Consider the following 7,608-nt stretch of genomic DNA (forward strand, 5'->3'; position numbering starts at 1 on the left):
TCAAAGATTTATATGGCTGAAATTAAAGACAATTTAAATTATTAAAGTTAGAATGAAATCTATACCCCCCAGAAACCTCTGAACACCCCAGAAACAACTCACAGACTATATGAAGTTCAAGAAAAGAAAAAGAAAATGAAAAACCATTATGCTTAATCTTTACACACCAAAAAGACTTTGACTAATTCCAGGTTACATCTTGTTTTACATGTACTTTATGCTCATTGTAACTAGTAAGATCTTAATGCACACTATCAAACCTTTAAAAAAAAGCCAAGTACTGACAAAAATGTATTTGTATAATTTTATATAAAAATGCTTAAAATCTGTACATTTATCTTTGTTTTTTAAAATAAAGATGTTTAATTTAAAAAACAAATGAAATCTATAAGCAGATTTGATTTTTAGAAAATATGTATTATTACAAATAATCTAATAAGTTTGTTTAACTACTTTTCCATTAATACACTCTGATGATATGAAATAAAATATTTAAATATATATTCCAAACCAATTTTACATTTCCAAGACATAATGAGATACCTAAATTTTACACAAATATGTGCTGCCATATACATAAATTTTAAATTGATATAAAATGAAACAATCGTAGTCAGCACTGATAAGTACTGTGGTATATATATATTTTCTGAAAATTCAACTTTTATAGAAGAAATAAGAATATAATTTTTATCTGTGCACTATGGAGTTATATTTTTGAAAATTTCAAATATGTACACATTGTATTTTGATCATATTGATACTGATTCTAGCTCTTGTTCCCCTCTGTAGGCTTTTGATTCCTTTTATCTTTCCAATTGGTATGTCACCTAAGTTTATTCTACCTGTCTATCTATCTATCTATCTATCTATCTATCTATCTATCTATCTATCTATCATATTCTATTTTGTGATCCAGTTAGTGTAACTAAAGCCACTTGCATCAACAGGCATTGGGCATAGTATTTATGAGAGTTTGAGTAATTTACCAGTGAGGAATATATTGATGAAAATGATTCTCTCACTCTGCCAAAAGTTTCCTTGGGTATGTGGCCTTGAGACTTTCTTCACTATTCATGATGGGACATTGACACATCTAATTTTTGGGAGGTCTTATAAAGTGAATCTACTTCCACTAATCGAGGTCTATCGAGGTCTTGCAAAGATTAAGTGCTAGACAAACTTTTCATGGAGCAATTAGATGCCACAGTGTATTGCCAAGAAAGATAAGGACAGACCTTAATCAGGAAATAGCATTGTATTTTGCTTCCCCTTTCAACCTAGTCTTTCTCTGTATTTGTGTTGTTTTCTTTGTATAGCTTTCCTGGATAATGCAGAGGATGATACACATATATCCTTCAGAATTAAGAACACAACATTGCTTTGCACTTTGACCAGTTATGAGTCTTTGTATTAACCAACATCAACTAAATAATAAAGTTTCTTTAGCCAAGTAGTTGCCTTGTCCTAGTCTATATGTACAAAGATAAATAACTAGAAGACATTTTGACAGCATGCTCATTCAATAAATGCTTCCTTGTTAATGTCAAGATCTTTCTTCTAGCTATGACTATTTTTTCTTTTTTATTATTTTATTGGATAGTCTCTGTGTTTACATTTCAAATGTTATCCCCTTTCTACCTGCTCCCCCTTTCCCTGCACTTGTTTCTATGAAGATGCTCCCTCTCCCAATCATGCTCTCCACCTCAGTGCCTTGGCATTTCCCTACAATGGGAAAACATGCTTTCACTGGACCAAAGGCCTCTTCTCCCATTGATGAAAGACAACACTATCCTCTGCTGCATATGCAACTGGAGCCATGGATATCTCCATGTGTGCTCAAGGGTTGGTATTTTAGTCCCTGGAAGTTCTGGAAGGTTTGGTTGGTTAATACTGTTGTTCTTCCCATGAGGTTGCAAACCCTTTCAGCTCCTTCAGTCCTTCCTCTATGTCTTTCATTGGGTCTCTGAGTTCAGTACGATGGGTAGCTGCAAGCCTTCCTGAACTATATCTCTATGACTCTGGCAGAATCTATAAGGAGGCATCCATATCTGCTTTCTGTGAGTGAGCACTTCTTGGCATCAGTAATAGTACTGAGGTTTGGTGGCTGCATATGGGGTGGATCCCCAGGTGATGTAGTCACTGAATGATCTTTTCTTCAATCCCTGCTCCTCTATTTGACCTTGTATTTCTTCCTTTGAGTGTTTTGTTATCCCTTCTAAGAAGGACTGAGGTATCCAAGTACTGGCCTTCCTTCGTTTTGAGCTTCATAAGATCTGTGAATTGTTTCTTGGGTATTCAGAGCTTTTGGGGGTTAATATCCAATTATCAGTGAGTGCCTACCATGTGTGTTCTTTTGTGACTAGTTAACTCACTCAGGATGATAGCTTCTAGTTCCATTCATTTGCCTAGGAATTTCATAAAGTCATTGCTTCTAATAGTTGAGTAGTACTTCATTGTGTAAATATCTCTCACCAGATAGTCTGAGTGGAGGAGTGGGGGCTAACCACTGGGCTCAGGTTGGTGAGTTTTTCTGAGGCTTTTCCGGGTTCTTAGCAGTCTGTAGACCATCCCTGAATCTTGGTGGTGGTGGTGGTCTTGCTCTATCTCTGGCCCTGATCTACCTTTTTTCTTTAATCAAATTTACTGTGGATTCTCTCTAATTGAGAAAATCAAAAATCTAGTCAGAAGAAAATCAATTGTCTCTATAATACTTTATTATTGAACCTTGGGCCTTATTTTGCCTGGTAGGTTTATAGTGTAGCATATTATTTCTAGACCTGCATAAAGTCATTGGTCAGTATTTTTTCCCATCAGTATCCATAACTCCTTCTAGCATTATTGATAATAGAACAACAGGGGAAATCATTTAGTTCAGTTTTAGCTTTATTTTCTGTGTCCTATAACCAAAACAATATTTAAAAAATCATAAAACTTTAATTTATTGCTAACATGTTTTACTGTTTTAAACTAGTTATCTAATGCTTTTACTTGGTGACAAGAAGTGATCTCTCATTCTTCATATGCTAAATGATACTAGTGCATACTCAACCCCTCAAATAAGATTATATTTTAAATAAACTATTATAGAAAATTCCAAAACAATTTCTTTTGGGGAGGGTGGAGGTCTGTAATAATTTTATTTTAACAGATAACCCAGGCAGCATGATTAGAGCAGATGGTAATTATCTTTTCCAAGGGCGGAGTCTGAGCTGGGCTGGCAGCTCACAAACCCCAGAACACCTCCTTCTGAACCTACCCTGCACGTCTGGCTCATGTGAAGAGACAGGCTGCGCAGCCAGGATGAAGGAAGAGCTGGGCAGAGGCCCATCCCAGTAGGAGCCAATCAATTACTGAGGAGGTCACTGACGTCAAGGGCAGGGCCCACTCTCCATGGCTTTTTGCTGAGAGAGGTGGCTATGGAATGAGCAGAAATTCTATGTTCTCCATTCTTGGATAACTCCCCATAGGGTGAGGTTGACGGCCAGCCAAGCAGTAGAGCAGATGAAACTCTAGACTACAGAGCAGCAATGATAAGAAGAGGAAGGCAGACATGACTCTACATCCTCCACTGTCCCTGATGAAGGGGCAGCAGACCTGTTGGCTTTTGTAAAGCATGATATCTGTGACATGGTCTGCTGACAACTTTGCTTCACGCCAGGAGGACAAACTCAAAGACAACTGTTAATGACAGAGCTAATTATTTTTATTTTACAGCCTCTGATATGAGAGAATCTACTGGGGTCCACAGTGGAGACCCTGTTACCATTGGAGGCTTCAGGTAAATCTTCTAACCTAGCCCAAAGCGATGGCTGACAGGTTTTTGGTGTGATATTCATGTGTATGGAAACTTCAGAAAAGCTGAAGACAAATGGATGAGGGAGAGTTTGGTTTAGAGCTGACGAAATTCCAGATACTAGACATGTCCTACCTTTTTTCTAAAGAACACATTCAATTGCCAAGTGTTATGCACTGTGGGTGAAAACAGGATCTGCTCATCACCATCTACCCACCCACACACACACCCTGCACATGACTCTCACAAGAGCAAAGGCTGAAGGGAAAGTGGCCTCTGTTCCTTCAAACCTGGTAATTCCTTGGTGACCTGGTGAATAGCATGGGCAAGGTAGCCCACATAGCTGAAGGTGACCCCTGCCATAGAGTTTTGGCCATCCTTTGTCGTATGGACCGAGAACTCATTGGTCAGCGGCTCCACCTGCTCAGGCTAAGGCGGGTAAAACAGAACATGCCCATCTGGTCTGTGATGTGCTGTCAGTCGTGGGACAAGCCTTTCACTCAGGCCTCACAGCTGCAGCTCCTGGTGGACCCATGTTGAAATGGGACCTCCACATTTCATTCTGGGAGTTACTGAAGCCTTCGAGAGAGATACCAACAGCAAGAAGATGAACCTGGGAGTTGGTGCCCATGACAACGGAAAACCTTCCACGCTCCCCAGTGTCCGGAAGACAGAGACCCAGATTGCTGCACAAAAATTGGACAAAGAATATCTGCCCTTTGGGGATTGGCTGAATATTACAAGGCTTCAGCAGAACTGGCTCTGGGCGTGAACAACGAAGTGTTGAAAAGAGGCCGGTTTGTTACTGTGCAGACCATTTCCGGGATTGGAGCCTTAAGTTCAGCCGAGATGTCTTTCTGCACAAACCATCCTGGGGAAACCACATGCACAGCTTCAGGGATGCCGGCATGCAGCTACAAGGTGATTGATACTATCCCAGACTTGCAGCTTTGATTTCTCCGGAGCTGTAGAAGACATCAAAATTCCCAGAGCAGAGCGTTCTCCTCCTGCATGCCTACGTGGACAACCCCAGGCGTGGACTCTAGTCCAGAGCAGTGGAAGGAAATAGCGTCTGTGTTGAAGAAAAGAATCTCTTAGCATCCTTTGACATGGCCTACCAAGGCTTTGCCACTGGTGACGGTGATGCCTGGGCTGTGCGACACTTCGTCAAGCAGGGCATCAATGTCTGCCTCTGCCAATCATATGCTAAGAACATGAGCCTGTATGGTGAGCCTGTGGGAGCCTTCATGGTGTCTGCAAAGATGCCGAAGAAGCCAAAAGGGTAGAATCACAGCTGAAGCTCCTGGTCTGTCTCTTGTATTCCCACCCTCCTCTCAATGGGTCCCGGATTGCAGCAACTATCCTGACTTCTCCAGACTTTCCAAAGCAATGGTTGCAAGAGGTGAAAGGCATGGTTGACCGCATCATCAGCATGAGGACACAGTTGGTCTCCAACTACTGCTGTGTATGTTTCCCTGTATTTCCTTATCAGGTTTATTCATTTTCGTTTTGAGTCAACTTTATACAGGATATTTTTGGTTCTGTTTCTTAGACTTCAACTCTTAGAACATACATTGCCTGTGATGGTATGGTTGCTAAGCTTCAGTGGAAAAATATTATCATGGTTTGTTTTATGTATTTCTTTGGGGTCATTTGTTTTAACAGAAATAAGTATAAACATTTGGGTGTGAAGTAACAATCGGACTAGGTAATAACATCTGAATTTGCGGCTGTTGTGTGAGTGTTTTGTTCTGTGGTTTCTGCCTTCTTCTTGGACTTAAGGAGTGTATGGTATATGTGTGTTTATGTGCTGCCTCATAGGAAAATTTCCTATTTTCCTGGACACCTTAGCTTGTGCATTCGTAGAGAATCACTCCTATTTTTGAAAGTTGCCATAGTGGGATGGGTTGGGAGAAGGAACTTTTTGGGTAAATTTTCTTTATAATCTGATAAGGGTGGGGTCAAAGAGAAAAGTGAAACAATTAGCAGGGATTCTGCTGCAGAGCTGAGCATGAGACTGAGATGTCTGGGTGTGAAGGAGCAGAAGAGGACATGCAGATCCATTGTCATAAATGTGTGCTTTTCTGGCAAGAAGGGCCCTTGTGTTAGCAGGAGAGTCTTGCTGCGGTTGGGGGCTGGAACAAACCTGCAAGGAGTATAGGGTTTAGGAAAGGGAAAGATCTGTGGGATCCACAGACTACCAGGTCAGGGGTTAAGGGAAGGCTTCCATGGGTTTTCTTCTCCAGAATTGGAAATGTGATTAGGGCCTTGAATCTGGGGAAATGAAAGGAGGAAAAAAAATGTAAAGTTACGCCTACCTGGTTTTTGTTGGTTAGCATGTGTTGCTTATTGGAAGTGGGTACCAAGATAACAAGATGGGTGGAGCAGAGGCTAGGAGACGCCTGGTTGGTGACATTCACATGAAAGTGGAGCCGGAGCTAAGGTTAGGCTGCCACTCATGTCCTGTTGCCAAGTTAGAGAGGAAGCTGGGGAGTCTGGAGGGGAGTGGGGAATGGGGAAGGTCTTCAGTTGGCTTGCTGCTCTCCTTGGCCTTCTGCACAGCTATACTCCCAGTCGGTGCCCACTGCTTTTGGAGGCGAGGGTCATGGAATCATTTGGGGATGAAAAAGTTGAGAGAAAGGATCTGTGCAGTCTATGGAACACTGGCCATATGTTCAGAGAGCAAAGGAAGAATGCGGCAGGATTTCTGCTACTCTTTGCTTCAGATGAGACTGGACACTTTGATCTGGAGGTAGAGAGAGAGACTTGCAGGCAACCAACCTGGTTTTCTGAGAGGTCTATTGAATGTTTTTAATACACCACTCTTACTATATTTGGTATTTTTATATTAATTTTCACTCTAATATAATGAAGAGAAAGTAAACCACACATTTGAATATTAAGCATGCCCAGTGTAAAAGAGGATGAAAATAGGCCCAGACAAATGTCTTCAATCTAACCTACTAATGCAGATTATACTTGTACTTAAATTATTTTTATAATGTGATGTCAGATCTGCCAGCAAGATCCTTTCTCAATTTCAAGTAACATTGAAAATGTATTTAAATCAGCCTATTATCTATCTCTTCACTTCGGTACCTTTGTTTCCTCATCAGGAGGTGACTAGCACTGATAGCGGAACTTGTACACTGTGAAATGAATCACCACTGGCCATTCGTTATGCATTTGCTGCTTGAATGGGTGCTATCCACATCTCTTCCTGACAAAGACTTTCCATGTCAGAGATAAGGACAGCCAAGCAGCAAGCAGCCCAGTACAGGTAGTTAGATTTTACTTAGACATACTCCTGAAATAAGCGATGAAATTCAGAAGAAAAATTCCTGTAGCAAAATGTAGGATCCTTTTTTATAACATGTTGTGATTTCATGGGTACAATTTTCCTGTCATATCTTGGAGCCATATTTAGCAGCAGGCATCTAAAAACTTCTCCCCTATTTTTTTCCTCTCTGAGACTAAGAATAGAGCAGCAGATGGATCTCAAATTCACTCTGAAATACCTGTGTATTAGGATGACCATCACTTTTTAATTTTCCTATGTCTCTTGAAAGTTATACCACCATCCCACACTCTGAGCAAGCAGTCCACCCACTGGCCCGCAGTTCTAACCCAGTGAGATTGTTTATAAATTTTACGAATTTTTGTTCTTAGAGAAGACTCACCTAACCTTTGAGAGACTTGAAGACCCAGGGAGTGGGGAGGTCTTGTTGGGTGGGGACAGGGAGGTGCGGACATTGTCTCAGAGACAGGGGAGAAGAATGGGATAATGTAGAGTCAGGGGACAGACTGGGAAA

General features: G+C 40.9%; 1 pseudogene across 1 annotated transcript; it reads left to right on the forward strand.

Moving 5' to 3' along the window:
* The first annotated feature begins 1,980 nt into the window (after nt 1–1,980).
* On the forward strand, nt 1,981–6,552 carry LOC308427087 (aspartate aminotransferase, mitochondrial-like; annotated as a pseudogene). The gene is made up of 4 exons: nt 1,981–1,984; nt 3,718–3,781; nt 4,277–5,261; nt 6,133–6,552. The product of its transcript is annotated as an aspartate aminotransferase, mitochondrial-like (transcript).
* Nucleotides 6,553–7,608: the final 1,056 nt, after the last annotated feature.

This window comes from Micromys minutus (genome assembly GCF_963924665.1).
Source record: "Micromys minutus genome assembly, chromosome: 11".
NCBI lineage: Eukaryota > Metazoa > Chordata > Mammalia > Rodentia > Muridae > Micromys > Micromys minutus.